The sequence below is a fragment of the Monodelphis domestica genome, chromosome 4 (genome assembly GCF_027887165.1).
Source record: "Monodelphis domestica isolate mMonDom1 chromosome 4, mMonDom1.pri, whole genome shotgun sequence".
Lineage (NCBI taxonomy): Eukaryota > Metazoa > Chordata > Mammalia > Didelphimorphia > Didelphidae > Monodelphis > Monodelphis domestica.
This window is the reverse complement of record NC_077230.1, coordinates 5,079,391-5,099,716: the sequence shown is the minus strand read 5'-3', so window position 1 is coordinate 5,099,716 and position 20,326 is coordinate 5,079,391.

The following is a 20,326-nucleotide window of genomic DNA, read 5'->3' as shown; positions in this document are numbered from 1 at the left end:
GCCCCGGGGGTCAGTCAGTAGTTTTTGATTCATCACCCACTTTCTCACACATGGGTCACAGACCTCCCCCACTTAAGGATAAGTGGGGTGTATATGCTTCTGGTAATTCAATCTAAAAAATGGGCAGGGGAGAGTTAATCCCATCTTCACATTCAAGTGTTATCACTGGTAATTAAAAATCTAGATTAGATGAAAAAAATTTGTCCTACAAACTTAAACATAATGTGGTCTCATATTACTGATTAATTTGAATGATTTTCTTGAAGAGGTATTCAACTAAATTGATGTCATCTGACTGGTATTACATTTGTTTCATGTTTTAAATGTATGCTTATATTGTGAAATTTGGTAATGGCACTGTAAGAAAAATAACTTCTGTTATAATTTGATTGTTATTTAAAAGCTGTTAAAAAGTTCATTGCTATTATAATAATAGCTTCGAAGATCTCTTAAATTATTTAAGTCTCGCTATCTAGATCCAGTTTTAAGATCTTATCAGCCCTGCTAGTGGTATAATATAAAATTCTAAAATGCTTAAGCCTGAGAAATAGTATGGTGGCTGGAATCTTTCCAACCTTCAGAATTCAAGGGATTAACTCCACACCAAACTAGACTGGAAAAATTGTAAGTTTTATTACATTAAAAAGTAAGTTTCACCTGAATTAATTTAGTTCTAGTAAAATCACATTTTTTAGTCAATTTAGCAGCAAAGTCTCTAAGCTTATTTCCTTATTACCTATGAGCTGGAGTTGTCACTTCCCTCTTAGTTGAAGAAATTTCTGATCTGACCTTGGGAACTAAACTTGTAGTGCAATGCCCCCATGAGGCTGAGGCTCTTTTACAGAGGCTCCCCAACCAAAAGGCCCCAACCAGTTTTAGAATGTCTTTTCTTCCTTCTGTTTCTGGGTGCACTGGTCCCTGTGATTGTGAGGAGAGATTCATCTCCCAAACCTTGCCATTTTGGCCTGCCCAGTCTTTACAATACATCCAATATGGGATTCCACCACACTATGTCCAGTGAGGAATTCCCCCTCACTATGGGAGATCCCAGAGATTACCAAAAGAAACCTAGATGGATGATGACACTGGGGAGGGGAAGGAACCTTAAAGACTCTGGAGGTGAATTTTAAGCCTTTTCAGACTCCTTTGTTTAATGGAAATTTCTGTATCTGAATTGGAAAAAAAGAACTCTTAAATTCAGTGCCTGTATCCTGTCATATATATTATATTTTCTGATTGCTTGTTTTAAGATTTTATTTTGTTTGTTAAGTTCTGTTACATCATGTCATTTTAAGTTACTGTGTTTTGACAATCAGCTATATATTCTGTTACATTGTCTTTATTTGTACCTTTCCCCTATGACTAGGCTAGAGAAGATACCATTGTAAAAGTACCTTTGAGTTGTTTGTAACAAGAGGTAAGGGTCCTGAAGTGACCCTGAAGTGAAATGCTATAGCACTATTACTTGCCTCCACAGTACAATGGATTGGACATATAAAAGACATGCCTTTGAGCTGTTACAGACCCATGCCAAAGGAAGGAGCAAACCCAATAGGTTGATTATAGTCTTATAAAGTTTTCCTAAAGGGCATGGAACCCCTAAATGGCCCCCAAGAGGGAGCATTTCAGCCAAGATTGAAAGCCATGAGCTTCAGTGGCTACCTGAGTGGATACGAGTTTTGGTCAACATCCTCCTCAGTGGGAATTATGTAATTGTCATAGGGATTGTACAATTCTCATAAAACTAAAAAATCTTTTAAGAAAAAAAAATTTCAGGAAAGAGAGCATGATAACTCTTTGAAACTAGAAGATGAATTGTTTGAAGAAGGCACCATGAAGGTGCCTAAAGAAACTTCCACAGCATCAAAAGACCCAAAATGAACCATGGAGTATAATTGATTGAACTGTGGGGGGGTTGTAACACATTTATTTTGTATGTATACTCTTTTTAAAAATTTTTATTTAATTAGATGATTTAGAATATTTTTTCCATGGTTAAAAGACTCATGTTCTTTCCCTCCACCCACCCTCTTCCTGTATCTGATGTACAATTCCACTGGGTTTAACATGTCTCATTGATCAAGACCATTTCCATATTATTAACATTTGAACTACGGTGATCATTTAGAGTTTACTTCCCTAGTCATAGCCCCATCAACCAATGTGATCGTGCAGTTATTTCTCTTCTGTGTTTCTTTTCCCCTAGATGTAGATAGCATTCTTTCTCTTATGTCCCTCCAAATAGTTCTGGATCATTGCATTACTACTAGTAGAGAAGTCCATTACATTTGATTTTACCACAGTGTATCAATCTCTGTGTACAGTCTCTGCTCCTTTCATTCTGCATCAATTCCTGGAGTTCATTCCAGTTCACATGGAAGTCGTCCAGTTCATCATTCCTTTGAGCACAATAGTATTCCATAACCAACATATACCACAATTTGTTCAGCCATTCCCCAATTGAAGGGCATCCCCTCATTTTCCAACTTTTTGCTACCACAAAGAGCGCAGCTATGTATATTCTTGTATGAGTCTTTTTCCTTATGATCTCTTTGGGGTACAAACCCAGCAGTGCTATGGCTGGATCAAAGGGCAGATAGTCTTTTAGCGCCCTTTGGACATAGTTCCAAATTGCCCTCCAGTACGGTTGGATCAATTCACAACTTCACCAACAATGCATTAATGTCCCAATTCTGCCATACCCCTCCAACATTCATTACTTTGCATGGCTATTATGTAGCCAATCTGCTGGGTGTGAGGAGAGACCTCAGAGTTGTTTTGATTTACATTTCTCTGATTATAAGAGATTTAGAACACTTTTTCATGAGCTTATTAATAGTTTTGATTTATCTGAAAATTGCTTATTCATGTCCCTTGCCCATTTATCAATTGGGAAATGGCTTGATTACTGATTTAGCTCTTTAAAATTTGAGTAATTAGACCTTTGTCAGAGGTTTTTGTTATGAAGATTGTTTCCCAATTTGTTGCTTCCCTTCTAATTTTGATTGCATTGGTTTTGTTTGTACAAAACCTTTTTAATTTAATGTAATCAAAATTATTTATTTTGCATTTTGTAATTTTTTCCAACTCTTGCTTGGTCTTAAAATCTTTCCTTTCTCAAAGATCTGATATGTATATTATTCTGTGTCCACCTAATTTACTATTATTTCCTTCTTCATGTTCAAATCATTCAGCCTTTCTGAGTTTATCTTGGTGTAGGGTGTGAGATGTTGATTTAATCCTAATGTCTCCCATACTGTTTTCCAATTTTCCCAGAAGTTTTTGTAAAATAGTGGATTTTTATCCCAATACCTGGGATCTTTGCGTTTATCATAGACTGTCCTACTGAGGTCACTTATCCCAAGTCTATTCCACTGATCCTCCCTTCTGTCTCTTAGCCAGTACCATATGGTTTTAATGGTCACTGATTTTTTTTCTAATTCTGTAAAAAAAAATTTTTTTGGTAGTTTGATGGGTATGGCACCAAATAAGTAAAGTAATTTGGGTAGGATTGTCATTTTTATCATGTTAACCCATCCTACTCATGAGCAATTAATGTTTTTTTTCCAATTATTTAGACATACTTTTAATTGTGTGGAGAGTGTTTTGTAGTTGTGTTCATATAGTTCCTGTGTTTGTCTTGGCAGATAGATTCCTAAGTATTTTATGTTGTCTAGGGTGATTTTAAAAGGAATTTCTCTTTCTAACTCTTGCTGCTGGGATGAATTGGAAGTATATAGAAATGCTGATGATTTATGTAGGTTTATTTTGTATCCTAAAACTTTGCTAAAGTTGCTGATTATTTCCACTAGCTTTTTAGTTCATTCTCTAGGATTCTTTAAGTAGACCATCATATCTGCAAAGAGTGATAGCTTGGTCTCCTCATTACCTAGTTTAATACCTTCAATTTCTTTTTCTTCTCTAATTGCTACAGCTAGTGTTTCTAGTACAATGTGAAATAATAGAGGTGATAATGGGCATCCTTGTTTCACTCCTGATCTTATTGGGAATGCATCATTTATCCCCATTGCAGATGATGTTGGCTGATGGTTTTAGATATATACTGTTTATTATTTTTAGAAAAGTCACATCTATTCCTATGCTTTCTAGTGTTTTCCATAGGAATGAATGTTGTATTTTGTCAAAGACTTTTTCTCCATCTATTGAGATAATCATGTGATTTTTGTTGGTTTGCTTGTTGATATGGTCGAGTATGTGGATGGTTTTCCTAATATTGAACCATCCTTGCATTCCTGGTATAAATCCTAACTGATCATAATGAATAATTCTCATGATTACTTGCTGGAGTCTTTTTGATAATATTCTATTTAAGATTTTTGCATCTATGTTCATTAAGAAGATTGGTCTGTAGTTTTCTTTCTGTTTTTGACCTGCCTGACTTTGGAATCAGTACTATATTTGTGTCATAAAAGAAATTTGGTAGAACTCCCTCTTTGCTTATTATGTCAAATAGTTTGTATAGTATTGGAATTAGTTGTTCTTTGAAAGTTTGATAGAATTCACTTGTGAATCCATTGGACCCTAGGGATTTTTTCTTAGAGAGTTCTGTGATGGCTTATTCAATTTCTTTTTCTGATATGGGGTTGTTTAGGTAATTTATTTCTTCTTCTTTTAGTCTAGGCAATTCATATTTTTGTAAATATTCGTTCATATCACCTAGATTGCCATGTAACTACAAAATAGTTTTTAATGATTGCCTTAATTTCCTTTTCATTAGAGGTGAGGTCTCCCTTACCATCTTGGATACTGTATGTATACTCTCATGTGGAAGGGGACTGCTCCCTAATTGGATTTTTATCAATACTCCTAGCAATCATTGGTTTTGTGCTCTTTCCTTTTTATCCCCAAATTATTATAATTTATAAGTTGGTTATGTTTATAAGATCCATTGGGGAGACTTTCTTCCAAAGGATCTCAGGGGGATGGCGTAATTAGAATCTATTTCCCTAAAAACTATGATCCTCTGCAAAACTATAATTCCCAGCACCCCACTCACTTCCTATCATTACATACTGACATAGACAGGATATAAAATGGGTGGAGGTTCATCTCTCACTCTTTTTCCTTCCTGTCTTGGCTTTGATGAAGCTGGAGCTTTTTGAGCAGGTAGAAAAACAGTTACATGGTTCTATTTTGCCAGATAATAAACTTTATAAAATTAATACTTGAAGTATTGGATATATTAATTTAAATCCTACAACACTATAACCATGTTTTAGGCATACCAAGAATACAGGGTTGTTTTAATATTAGTAAAACCATAAACTTAATTAACAATCTTATTATTGACAATAATATAATATAAACAATATAACAATATTATAATGAACAAAAATCGTGTATTTTTACTAATAGTTGTAGAAATGGCTTTTGCCAAAATAACATCAATTTCTATTGAAAATGCTAGAAGATATTGAAATAAATGGTCCTTTCCTTAAAATGATAAATAGTAAATGTCTGCAAAGATGGATCTATTTACTAAGCTCTAGTTGACAGCAGTGATTAACATGTTTGACTGCTAGTTGACCTATCTACTTACTGGGAAATTCCCATGTCCCCAACAACTGGCTTGATCAGACACATTTAGAGTTAGGAATTTAATTTAGGGTTAGGCCTAACTTGCAAGGGTAGCAAATTTCATCTAATCCATATTTGCAAGGTTAACAAGTTTCCCCATCACTGTTCCTTTGAGGTTGGGAGAGGGTGTGTGTCATAATCCAGACTAAGAACTGATTGACTAACTCCCTCCCACTTAGTCACTGTAAATTTGCCCACTAGCAAAAATCATATGTAAAGGTAGAGACCCAGAAGATATAGGTTTTCAATAAAGGTACTCATCCTACAGTATACTTGAGCCATAATTTCTTCATGTGCCTGTAAAATTGTAAACTGAGGAGCCACCCACTTATATGCTTCTTAGTAATGAACTGCCTGATTCACGATCTTTTGAGTACTTATGTTCCTTGCTTATGCATCATCCTCTCACAATATCTAACATTGAAGTTACCTTTATATGTAACAGAGATAAACTAGAACCTTTAGTAAAAAAAAATTTCCAGGATGAAAAAAAGATGCCTATTATAACCATTTGTATTTGACATACAGTACTATAAAGGTTTTCTAAAGTAATGAAACAATAAAAAGCAATTAAAGGCATGAGCAGAAATAAAGATGAAGGAAAATGATCAAATTTGTAAATGGTAGGATGATGGACTAAAAGAACTTAGAGAGTCAACTAAAAAAACAAATTGAAAGAATAACTTCAGCAAAATTGAACTCTATAAAATGAATCCTCACAAATCAGCACTCTTTTTATATAATACTAATAAAACACAATAAGAAAAGACAGAAAAATTAATATCATTTAAAATAACTACAGAAAATATATTTGAGATCCTACCTACCAAGATACATACAAGAACTACATCAATAGAACTATAAACCTATAAGACCTAAATAAATTTGAAGATATTAAATAATAAATTTTAAAATATTAATTATTCATGAAGATGGTATAATATAATAAAATTGATATTACCTAAATAAATTTACTTATTCAATGCCATACCAATCAAAATGCAGAAGAATTATTTTATAGAACTATCAGTAAGATAATAAAATTTATAGGAAAGCAAAAAAAAAGTCAATAGTTTCAAGCGAATGAATGAAAAAAAGAAGTGCAATGAAAGAGGTTTCATAGTACCAATTCCATAATATCAGACTATACTGCAAAGTAGCAATTTTTTAAAAGTTTGGTATTGGTTAAAACCAGACAGATCAATCAGTAAAACAGATTAAGTACACAACATAAAGAAGCACATGTATCTAGTAGCATAGTCTATACCAGTGATGGCAAACCTATGGCATGTGTGCCAAGGATGACATGCAGAATGCTCTCTGTGGGCACACGTGCCACCTTCCCCTCATTCCCCCATAGTTTGTTACTAGAAAGGTAGAGGGACTCAAGGAGAGTTGTTTCTCTCCCCCCCCTTCACTGTGCCTGATGACATTTTTCACATCACCCACCCCTCTGCCCAGCAACCCAATGGGAACACACAGTGCATAAAGTGGGTGGCTCACAGGTGGCAGCACAGGAGTGGAGTAGAGTGCTAGGGCCACTCCCCTCCTCCTCCTCACCTGCACTGAGGATGTTCTTTCATTTCACCCACCCCTCTGTACAGCAGCCCAATGGAAGTGCTTCCTCCCTCCTTTGTGTGGGGTAATGGGGTGGGGTGGGGCACAGTATGCCATCTCTAAAAGGTTTGCCATCACTGGTCTATACTGCAGAAGCCTTGGTGCTATGCGAACAATACACATATACTAGAGAAGAGTTGGGGAATGAAAGCCAAGTAGACAAAAGAGAGTGACTGTTGGCATGATTAATAACTGGCATGAACAAAAGTAGATATATGGAAGCACGTTTTCTCCAAGCAAGATAACAGTTTATTGGCAGGACACAAATCTATTCATAAAGTGAGTCAAATGGTTACCTCACTTAGGACAGAAGAGCCCAAAGAGGAGCTTAAGTTCTTTTCCATGAGAATAGAACAAAGAAAAGAACAGGTAGGTAAGGAAATAATACAATTGATTATAGTTGGCAGCATCACCGGAGGGGGGACAATACGATTGGTTATATTAAGAAAAGTGAGCTGACACTAATGTGGGGTTAGCAATGCCCTTCTTTGTCTTAGAGGAATCCTAGGTTGCTTTATGAATCTCTTCTCCATCTTGAGGTCATTGGTATAGTGGCAGACTCTCTGTCTCTTGGGAGAGAGATAAGACCCCTTTTTAGTTGGCAAGGATGGGCAAAAATAGGCAAAAATGTCCATTACATCTTGTGGGAATGTAGTAGGTCAGCTCATAAGCCTTCAGCTTGTAAGCCTTCAAAGATAACATACAAATGTTATGGATTTTTTTTTCAGAGCTGAAGTTATGAAGGATAACACATTTTCCTGGCATAAAGTGATTTTCATGTGGCACTGAGATAACAATTCTCTTAGAATTAAAATGTTTTATGAGAGCACTGAACCTCTAAACCGAGTTCAGTTTTTCTTTAATTAAAAGGGATCAACAATAGCTTCATGAAAAGATGGCAGAGTAAGGTGTGAAGCTTCCTTGTCCTCCTAATAACTCCTATAAACAACTCAAAATAACGACACAGAATCAATATAGCAAAAACAGACAGAAGTCAGGAGTGAAACTGAAGAGTCAGGGACACCTAGGGAAGGTGGTTTCTGACTTCCCTGGCCTCAGTCCCACTGGAAGGCCTGGAGGCAGGAATGGAGCAAATAGAGTAGAATCAACAAAGCAGTCCCTGGGGGCAGGACTGGTAAATTCAACTTGATCACTGAGCCCAGTAGCTTTCATCCAAGAGGATACCACTGGAATCCATAAGGAAGAGCCCCAGGAACAGGTGTGTCAGCTCCAGACTCAGCTTCAAAGGTCTCCCTTCTCACCACTGGCTGACAGTTTGGGGTTGAAGGAATGAACACCACAGAGTTTACAGTTTTCAGGCCCTAAAGGCAGGAACTCAAGCCTTGCTGGTAACAAATGTAAATAAGGGACTTTAGAGGCCCAAGTAATGCAGACTAGACACCTGCTCTAGCCTGGGCTTCAGCAGTAGGAGAGGAAGAGTGAGGAAGAAGCATGCACCAATGGCTGTGGTTGCTGAGGGACTAGGGTCCTGACAGCTGTAATCACTCCCAAAAGAGTAGAGTTCCTGGTTGCTGTCATAGGAGGAAGTGAATGTCCACTTGCAGTGGCTGTGGCAGAACTGCCTGTAGGCTCTGATTGAAGCACCTGTGGTCAATCACAGAATAGGGCTTGATTATGGTCCTGGGGTTAGAGAAGACCCTGGACTATAAAAACTGGAATACCTAAATAGGACCCAGGAAAAGACAAACACAGAAAAAAATCCTGAAACCTGAGGTAACATACCCTAATATACTAGGAACCCTAGGACTCCAGGAAAAAGCCATTAATTAAATCTATTGGTCTTGCCACTCAAACTTTCAAAAAATGTTTTAAAATAGCAAACAAAGGAGAAAAACCAAACTATTGATAGCTATTATGTGGACAGAGAAAATCCTCAGCTTAAACCCAGAAGTAAAAACATCTATTTCAAAAACAGCAAAGAAACATAATAAATGGCCATAGATTAAAAAAAAAAAAGCTTTTGGAAGAGCTTTAAAAAGACCTCAAAAACCAAATGAGAGACAATAAGGAAAAATTAGAGAAAAAAAGAGCAAAGCAATAAAAACAAGAAAATTATGGAAGAAAAATTGCCCAAATGGAAAAAAGAGATCTGGAAACTCATAGAAGAAAATATTTTATTAAGTACTAGAACTGGTGAAGGGGAAACTAATGATTTCTCAAGACAACAACAACAACAACAAATACAAAACAATAAAGCAAAATCAAAAGAAAGAAGTAATAGAAGGGAATATGAAACATCTTATCACAAAAACAACTGATATAGAAAATAGATCAAGAAGAGACAATATAAGAATAGTTTGACTGTCAGAAAGTTACAATAAAAAAAGTGTTTACATGCCAAACTCCAGAAAATCATCAAAGGAAACTGCCCAGAATTTCTAGAATCAGAGGGTAAAATGGAAATCGAAACAATACACCAATAACCACCTCAAAGAGACCCAAAGATAAAAATGCACAGGATCATCATTGCTAAGTTCTGTAACTCACAGGTTAAGGAGAAAATAGTATAAGCAACAAGAAGAAAACAGTTTAAATACTGTTGAACTATAGTCAGGATAACACAAGACTTAGTAGATACAACATTAAAAGAATGCAGGACATGGAACATAGTATTTCATAATGCAAAATAATTGGGCTTACAACAAAAAATAACATATCCAGTAAACCTAAGTATTATAAAAGGTAAAAAATGTATATGTAATGAACTAAAGGAGTTTCAACTATTCCTATAGAAAAACCCAGAATTCAGTAGATAATGCCATCTATAAGAAACATATAAATGATGAAATACTAATCATAAGCAACCCCAAAGGTTAAATTATTTGATTCCTATATGGGAAAATAGCATGGCACCATTGCCTGGGTATTTTGAAGGATGTATACTCAAGGATGGAAGATTCAAAGTCAAGGTGAATGTAATAGAATGAGCCAAAATGGTAGTACAGTATACTAGAAGGAGGCAGGGTAGAACAGCTATCTCATATGGAAGAGGAGTAAGTGGAAAAAATGCCACAGAAATGTAAGGAGGAGATGGGAGGCTAGTAGTACTAGAACCCATCTGGGATAAAGAGAGAACAAAATACATAATTAGAAGGGTAAAAACCTTCTTAATGTAGAGAAATAGGAGGGAAAGAGGATGGTATGAGGGAGAAACTGGGAGTCCCCTTGGGGGACTGAGAGATTAAGAGAAGGAATTGTGGGGTAAGAGAAAGGAGGACAAGGAGATAAGAGAAGGGAGGAATACTTAGAGGGGAGTACATATCAAGAAGTAGGGGGGTTAAGATGAGGAAACAAAGGAGGGAAGGGATTTTTTTGAACTTATATCAAGAAGTAGGAGGGCATGATCTGGAGATGGGGTAAGTGAGGGATTTTTGGAAAGGTGGATAGAACAAGAATTAAAAGGTAAGTGGGAAGGGACAAAAGAGAGACTTCTTGAAAAGGTGATCCAATTTTGAGCTGGCAGGACAAGGGGACAGGATAAGGGAGGATTTGGGAGGAAGGGGTGTGAATTTGACAGGTAACAATCAACGGAAATTGGACATCTGAGGAGGGACACTACAGAAACAAAGGGAAAGGGGGACAAACTGGGGAGAAAAAGAATAGATGAAAATGCATAACTAGTAACTATGACATTAAGTGTAAATGGGATGAACCTACCTATGGGAAGAAAATGCAATAGCAGAAAGTACAAAAAACCAGGACCTAACAATGTGTTGTTTACAATAAACACAGTGCAAAAGAGAGACACATACAGAGTGAAGGTGAATGGCTGGAGCAGAATATGCAATGCTTCAGCTGATCCAGAGGAGGCAGGATAGTAGTCATGATCTCTGACAGAATTGGGGGCTAAAATGGATATAATTAGAAGGGATGAAGATGGTAGGGGGTATTATGGGAAATGAAGCATTATTAATATTGGACCAATGCACCAAGAGTTATAGTACCCCGATTTTTAAGTGAAAAACTAAATGAGATACATATGGAAATAGATAACAAAATAATAATAATGAGGGACTTTAATTTTCTCCTCTCAGAACTAGATAAATCTAACCAAAAAAATAAATTAAAAAGATAAATAGAACCTTAAATAAGTTAAATATGATAGATATCTGGAGATCCCTTATATATTTGCAAGAGGTTATCCAAACCTGAACATAGACATAATCCAAACATAGTTTCTGGTGCTATGATGGCTTAGAGAGCATATATATTTCACAAAAATCTTACTTTAACACTCATCACACTATGGAGGTAATCCTGGATTATTGAGAAAAAAAGTTCCACTGGGTATGCCCATGCTAGAAAAAAATTGGTTTCGGAAAGAGTATGATCCTAGCAACAAATTGTATGTGCTGCCTAAGGAACAATCTAGCTAAACATGGTCCTGGTAATGTATATTATTTGAGGACCAGATTGATTAAATTGATCATAGTAAATGCTAATAGGAACATGGAGATGCATTCTTGATATTAAATTGTTAGACCACTTGTAAGTTGTTGTCGTTGTTTTTTAGAAAATAAGATGTAAATATATACATGTTTCTTTTGCTTTTTGCTCATTTTCTCAGCCTTTTTTTTTTAAATACTGTGAACTGAGAGTTCTGAAAAAACCTGATTTTGTCTCCTCTACTGCTGGCTTGCAGGATTCAGCACTGTGAGCTATTTTGCCCTGGAGTTAGGGACCTCACTGTAAACTTGAAGGAGCTACCCACTATGGACCTCAGGGCCTCACTGTGTGATCTAGTTCCAGGGCTTGGGACTTCAAGGAGTGGGTGCGATCCTCTTCTATTGGCTTAATCTGGGTCCTGGGATTCCAAAATTGGCCTATGCCAAGGATCAGAACCTGGTGGGATAGGTGTGGGGTGGTCAGTCAGCATTCCTCTGTGTGCAGCTTTACTTCTGGTTGCCCCTTACCCTGTGAAAATCAACCCTTTCTGCCTTCCTTTCAAGTTGTTTTCCACAGGAGAGCCACCTCACTCAATCCCCTTGTTGTTTTTGTGACTTCTGTCATTTTGAGGTACGATTTTGAGTTTGACTTAAGAGAACTCTCAGAGTAGTTCCAGCTTTTACTGCTATTAAACCACCATCCTTGCTACATCCTAGAAAATGTTTAATCTCTTTTCTATGTACAAATCTTTACAATAATTTAGAACATGTATTAAATGCTCCCTAAGCCTTTTATTCTCAATATTAAGCATCATCATTTCTTACAATTGATCCTATCTACTTCATAGGGTGAGTCTGCAAACATAAAGCATTATATGATTATGATATATTGTTATAATAATCAATAAGCACTTATTAAGCACCTGCTGTGTTCTAGGCACTGTGCTAGGAACTGGGAATACAAAGAGAAAAATGAAACCGTTTCTGTACCTCTAAGGAGACTATGTTATATTAGAGCCAACATGAATATAAATAAGTATATGAAGAATATATATAAAATAAAGGACAAAGTGATTTTGGAAAGGGAGTTGCCAGAAAGTGGATGATGTGGAACAACTTCATTTAGAAAGTGTTGCTTGTGCTGAGTCTTGAAGGAAACAAGAACCTGTAAAAAAAAGACAGAGGGCATTCTGAGCATGGGAGATAGAGAGTAAAAAGGCACCGAATCGAGAGATGTAGTATTATGTATAAGGATCAGCAAGAAGGTAACTTTGGCTGTACCACAGAACATAGGAAGGGAAGTAATGAATAATGAATAATAATAATAAAATGAATAAAAAAGCTAAAAAGGTATGTTGGAGCAGGGTTTAAAAAGACTTTAAATGACTTTCAGCATTGTGGTAACCCTAACTTGGCATTCATTGCCTTATAGAGCACTTTCTAAAATATGACACCCAGAAGTACATACTGGCAAAATTGATAATTTTGTTCTATAGTACATGATTCCTACACAAAAACTGAACATGTATTAGGGCATAAAATTTCACAACCAAATTCAGAAAAGCAGAAATAATAAATGTATCCTTTTCAGATCTTAATACAATAAAATTATAATCAATAAGGTTCCATGGAAAGATAAATCAAAAATTAATTGGAAACTAAATAATCTAATGCTAAGAAATGAATGGGTCAAAGAACAAATTATAGAAATAATCAATAAATTTATTAATGAGAATGACAATGAGGAGAAAATATAAAAATTTATGGTTTACAGCCAAAGCAGTACTTATAGGAAATTTCATATTTCTAAATGCTTACATTAATAAAATAGAGAAAATTCAGGTCAATGAATTGGGCATACAAGTAAAAAAAAACTAGAAAAGAACAAATTAAAAATCACCAATTAAAGACTAAATTGGATAGCCTAAAAATTAAAGGATAAATTAATAAAATTGAAAGTAAGGGAGCTACTGAACTAATAAGTAAGACTAGGAACTGACTTTAAGGGAAAAAACAACAAATAAAATAGAGCATTGGTGAATTTGATTTAAAAAAGGAAAGAAGAAAATCAAATAATCATTATCAAAAATGACAAAAAGGTGAACTCACCACCAATGAAGAGGAAATTAAAGCAATCATTAGGAGCTATTTTGCCCAATTATATGACAACAAATCTGACAATTTAAGTGAAATGAATGAATATTTACAAAAAATATATAAATTACTCCGATAAACAAAAGAGGAAAAAGAATACTTAAATAATCCCATCTCAAAAAAAGAAATTGAACAAGTTATAAATGAACTCCCTAAGAAAAATTCCCAGGGCCAAATGGAATCACAAATGAATTCTACCAAACATTTAAAGAATAATTAATGCCAATACTACATAAACTATTTGGGAAAATAGGCAAAGAAGGAATCCTACCAAATTCTTTTTAAGACACAAATATAGTACTGTTACCTAAGTCAGGAAGTGTTCTCATTGAACACCAAAACACCAAGGAGAAGTATTTTTTCTCTCATATGCAAATACGCTATTATTTTCCCTCTAAGTTTTGCTTCTTTCTGTTTACTCTTTAAACAAACCCCATTCAGCACCTTTCAGGAAAAATGCTATTGCAAAGCATGCTTGAAACTCTAAAACAACAGTCTTGAGTTGGTAGAGCTAAAAATTGCAGTTTGGATCTGCTTAATTCTTATCCTGGGACTTTTTATTTTCATTAGAGATTTCCCACTTTATTTCTTTCTTCTCAAGAATATGCCACAAGCTAAGCTCCTTATGCTACAAACCAACCAGAAACATTTTGACAGAGTTCTAAAAGTCCCAACTGCTTTCAAAATGCAGAATGGAAATTCTGCCCTATGCCTCTATGAGGAAATTCAGACTTCTGACAAAGGAAATCTAAATGGATAATAAATATATATATGGGGGGAGGGGAAGGAAACTTTAAAAGAGATCTGGAAGCTTACTGCTAACTATTTTGAGTTTATTCTCTTCCTAAAATAGTGATCAAGTCTAATGAGATTGGTGAAAAGGATTTTGACTGCACTGCCTGTTTGCACCTCTGTTTATATTATCATATTTACTGACTGCTTTAAATTTTTTTAAAGTTTATCTGTTTAAATCTAGTCAATATCTTTCTGTAATACTAAATAATTTTAAACTGCTATGTTTTGCCTATATTGATCTTTAATTTGTACCTTTACCTCTGCTGAAGAACAAAATATCACTGTATAAACCCATTAACATCTTGCCTAAAATCCTTGTCATTAGATCCATTGAAGATTACATGTTGCCTTTGTGTATTGTCACATAGATGATGATGGATGGACTTCATTAAAAGCTATATACAACCTTTAGAGAATTTAATAAGTTAAGAATTTCATTGTAATTTTAAGGGGTCTTCAGAAATAATTTTAGTAACTAGTAGTTTCTGAATGGATGATTTTCAAAATATTTATATATATTATAAAGAGTGTTGTATTAAAGGTAGAGAAACAAAGAAATGTTCCTACCAAGGTGTTTCTATGAATCAGGAAGGAAAAAAAGAGCTCCTGCAAAACTCTTCATTTTAATTTACTTCCAGCAGAACAATCTAGATTTCTTGATGATGTTCTAGACCCAAACAAGTTTTAATTTTTTTTAAATTATATATACCAAGGTTGAAAGAATTGCTACATCTATAAAACTTGTGACAAATATCTATCAGTTCATAGGTTTTTTTTATGTCATATAGCAACTTATTTAAAATATGATAGTGGGTTTGTTTGCTATTGTAATTAACTGGTCTATTGCGAATTTTGGGGACTTTGGTACTGTGATTTTTAAAATCTCCATCTTGCTTGGTCTAGCACCCAAAATTGTGCACACCCACACTATATGGTCATGTGCTAGTCAATGACAAATCATAAATAACTAACTGCCTACCTGGGCTGTCCTAAGCCAAACTTGAGCCACCATTGGAACTTGTGAGGCAGAGGAAGTGACATAGAGAGCAGCCTCTGGAGTTCGCTCACTTCTTAACTGGACCCTAATACAGGGGCCTGTGAGAAAATTTATTCTTGCTTTTTCAAAATTTTGTATACATAGATTTTTTATATTTTGATACTGATTTTGAAATCTCCTTTAATATGTGTATATATATATATATATATATATATATATATATATATATATATATATATATATGGCTTATATTTTTCCCTTAATTTTTTCCTTTTTTTTCTCTTTTGTTTTTTGTTTTTTGATTTTGTTTTCATTTTTGGTTTTGTTTTCCTTTTGAATTAACTCACCACCACCACCACCACCACCACCCCCCTGCAACTAAACTTTGCATCCTCAGTTGGACTCTGTGTTTTTTCAACACTTTCTTCGGGGGGGGGGGGTTGTATTTTCATAAAATCCAAGATTTAAATTTTGTTTGAGCTAGATCTTCAGAGAAGCTTGCTAACTAACTGAATCCAGAGAATGAACTGTTTGCAGAAAGATACCTAAAACTCTTTCACTACAGGAATATTCGGAATGAACCTTGGGGTGCTGTTGATTGAACATTTTTTTGAATGTACACTCTTATGCCAAAGGGGAATGCCCCCTAATTGGCTTTTGTCAATGCGCCCAGAAAAATATTGGTTTGCTGTCTCTCTCTCTCCTCTATTCCCCCTAATCTACAACTATTGTAGTTTTCCTCTTAGAGGGTAAAATTTTGTATACACTTGCAGTGAGAAATTTTCGGGGTGCAGGACGCTTATGTTTAGTGATCAATTGGGGAGACTAGTCCCCCAGTCATCATCAGGGGGGATTGTGATTTTTAAAATCTCCATCTTGCTTGGTCTAGCACCCAAAATTGTGCACACCCACACTACACGGGCATATGCTAGTCAATGACAAATCAGAAATAACTAACTGCCCACCTGGGCTGTCCTAAGCCAAGCTTGAGCCACCATTGGCACTTGTGAGGCACAGGAAGTGATAAGAAACTTGCTACCTCCCAGGATCCAGAATTCCCCATGAAGATAGATGCCTGCAGAGACCACATGCTACACCAGAAGATTCGGAGTGAACTTTGGGATGTGAATTGAACTATGGGGGGTTGAAATGCCTTTGTTTTTAATGTATACTCTTATGCCAAAGGGGACTGCCCCTAAATTGACTTTTTTTTTGTCAACCTAATAATCATTGGTTTTGTTCTCTTTTCCTTTTATACACAAATTATTGCAATTTTTAAGTTGATATGTTTCCATGATCCTTTTGGAAAACCGGTTTCCCAATAGGATCACAGAGGGGGATATGTATAAATGGAGATTTTGAGCCTTTGGACTTAATCCCCCAAAAGTCCCTTAGTATTTCCCAAAATTCCATTTTCCTGAGTCCCCACATTTTGCGTGATTATATTTAAGTGGCTATAACTCTTCCCCCTTCCTCTCTTGGACCTGAGAACAGGCTGAATTCAAGCAGTTCTTTTGTTTTATTTATTATTAATAAAACTTTATAAAATATAATGTGTGGTTTTTGATTATTGATTTTAAAACCCACACAGGGCTGGTTTAAAATTAGGGAAACTATCAACATAATTGAGCATATCTAGAACCAAGGTAATAGAAATCACATGATTATCTCAATAGATACAGAAAAAGCCTTTGACAAAATATAACTCCCATTCCTATTAAAAACACTAGAAAGCATTGGCATAAATTCATTCTTTAAAATGATAAATAGTATCTATCTAAAACCATCAGCAAATATCATCTACAATGGGAATAAGTTAGAAACCTTCCCAGTAAGATCAGGAATGAAATAAGGATGCCCATTATCACCACTATTGTTTAATATTGTATTAGAAATGTTAGCTTAAGTAAAAAGAAAAGAAAAATAAATGAAAGTAGGCAATGAGGAAATGAAATTGTTGTTCTTTGCTGCTGATGTAATGGTATACTTAGAGAACCCTAGAAAATCAACTAAAAAACTAGTGAAATAATTATAACTTTAATAAAGTTGCAGGATACAAATAAATCCACAAAAATCATCAACCTTTCTAGATAACACCAACAAACTTCAGTAGTAAGAGTTAAAAAGGGAAATTCCATTTAAAATAACTCTAGACATTATAAAATATCTGGAAATCTGTTTGCCAAGACAAACCCAGGAATTATATGAACATAATTACAAAACACTTTTCACAAAATAAAGTCAAATCTAAGCAATTGGGAAAATATTAATTGTTCATGGGGAGACACAACTAATATGATAAAAATAACAATTATATAAAAATTAATTTACTTATTCAGTGCCATAATAATCAAACTACCAAATAATTATTTTATAGAACTAGAAAGTATAAAGAAATTCATCTGGAAAAACAAAAAATCAAGAATAACAAGGAAATTAATGGAAAAAATGTGAAGGAAGGTGACCTAGCAGTACCAGATCTCAAATTGTGCTATAATAGAGTAAACATCAAAACAGTCTGGTACTGGCTACGAAATAGAACAGTAGACGAAAGGAATCAATTAGATACCCAGGGTTACATGATCTTAGCAACCTAGTGTTTGATAAAACCAAAGATCTCAGATTTTGGAATAAGAACTTACTATTTGGAAAACAGTATGGCAGAAACTAGGCACAGACCAGTATCTCACACCCTCTACCAAAATAAGGTCAAAATGGATATATGATTTAGATATAAAAAGTGATACCATAACTAAATTAGGGGAACATATAATAACTTACATAGAATAGATCTTTGGAGAAGGGAAGAATTTATTTATTGAAATATATTTTCCTTTCCTTTATCATGCTTTTTTTAAGAATTAAAACATTTTTTTTAATTTAGTGATTTAGAATATTTTTCCATGGTTATATGATTCATGTTCTTTCCCTCCCCTTTTCCTCCCACCCTGTAAGGGAAGAATTTATGTCCAAGCAAGAGATAGAGAGCATTATAAAATCTAAAATGAATAATTTTTCATTATTTAAATTAAAAACTTTTGTACAAACTAACAAAACAAATGTAACCAAATTAGAAAGGAAACACCACACTAGGAAAAAAAATTATGTATCAAAAGGTCTGATTTCTCAAATTTATAGAGAATTAAGTCAAATTTACAAGAAAACAAGCCATTTTGCAATCAACAAATGGTCTGTGAAAGATGAAGTTCAGTAAGATGGTGAACTCTTCTCAATGAATTACAAAGATATAGTAAGGGAGTCTTTTGATCAAATCAAGTAAAGGTTCTTGTTCCTAGCTTAAGCCCCATTTCCCCACTTCCACATCAGCAGGTCATGACAAGGAAATAATAGGTTGTTTCTTTAAAAGACTAACAGGATATGCAGATAGATAGGAGTGAAACAGTCCTTGTGTTGATTGGTTAAAACCCGCCTGAATAATTAGGATAATTGGTTTTATAAATTATGCATTCCAATTAGCTAGTTTCCAGGTAAGATTGTCACTGTCAAGTAACCAGCCAATGGTAAACGAGGGGAGGGACCATCTTTGCTTTAGGGACTAGGATAAAAGAAGGCAGCCTGCTCCCATATTTGTACTCGCTTGCTGGCCAACTTGTAACATTGGCTCCTGAGTACCCCTTCTTAGAAGGATACTATAAAAGATCTTTTTATGATCTCTTTGGGATATAGACCAAGGAGTGGTATTACTGAATCAAAATGTATGCACAGCTTTATAGCCCTTTGGGCTTAGTTCTAAAATGGTTGGGTCAGTTCATAACTTCACCAACAAAGCATTAATGACCCAATTTTGCCACACCCCCTACGCATTTATCACTTTTCTTTACCGGATCCCATAGATGTGAGGTGGTACCTCAGCCTTGTTTTAGTTTGCATTTCTCTAATTGAGAGTGATTTTTTCATATGATGATGATGGCTTTGATTTCTCCATTTGAAAACTGCTTGTTCATCTTGTAAGGGCAGCATGCAAAGGTAAGAATGGAACGGTGGAAGGCGATATGATTGATGGGCAAAGACAGTTGGTTATCGAGGATCATGGGAGAGAAGAACGGACCTGGGAGAGCTCCAGGAGGAACTCTGGGCTTTTGACTTTGGATCTCAGGGTGAAAGGAAGTGTTTGACCTTGCTAGAGATTTGTCAAGAGCCAATGGAAGAATATCGACGTGGATAGCCCTGGGACTTCTCCAGAAGAGGCGCGTTGCATCCCAATATCTCTATTAACGTCAACAGAGAGAGTCAGGTCTCGTCTGTACCACAGAGCACGGAGGAGTCACTCCACCTTCATTCCGAGGTTTCCTCACACATCTGACCATCCATCGTAGCCTCTTCTAGACCAACAAACTCCATTTCCTAAATAGTCACGACAATATCCTTTGACTGAGAGGAACAACGAACACTTGCTCAAAAGAATCTTGAACTTGGTGTCAGTGTGTCAAAGGCTCTTTTATTTCATACTTGTAAGACCAGGTACTCAGGAGCCAATTTATAAGTGTTACAGCCAGCAAACAGGTACACAGTATGGGGGGGGGGGGGGGCAGGCAGCCTTCTTTTCTCCTGGGCCCTCTCCTTATTCACCATTGGCTGGTTACTTGAGAGTTACCGTCCTATCTCTGAGCTCCTCATTGGGATGTACAAAAACAATTATCTGAATTATTCAAGTGGGTTTTGACCAATCAAAATAAGAACTGTTTCAATACGATATACTTACTTATATAATCATAACATATAATTATATATATTTACA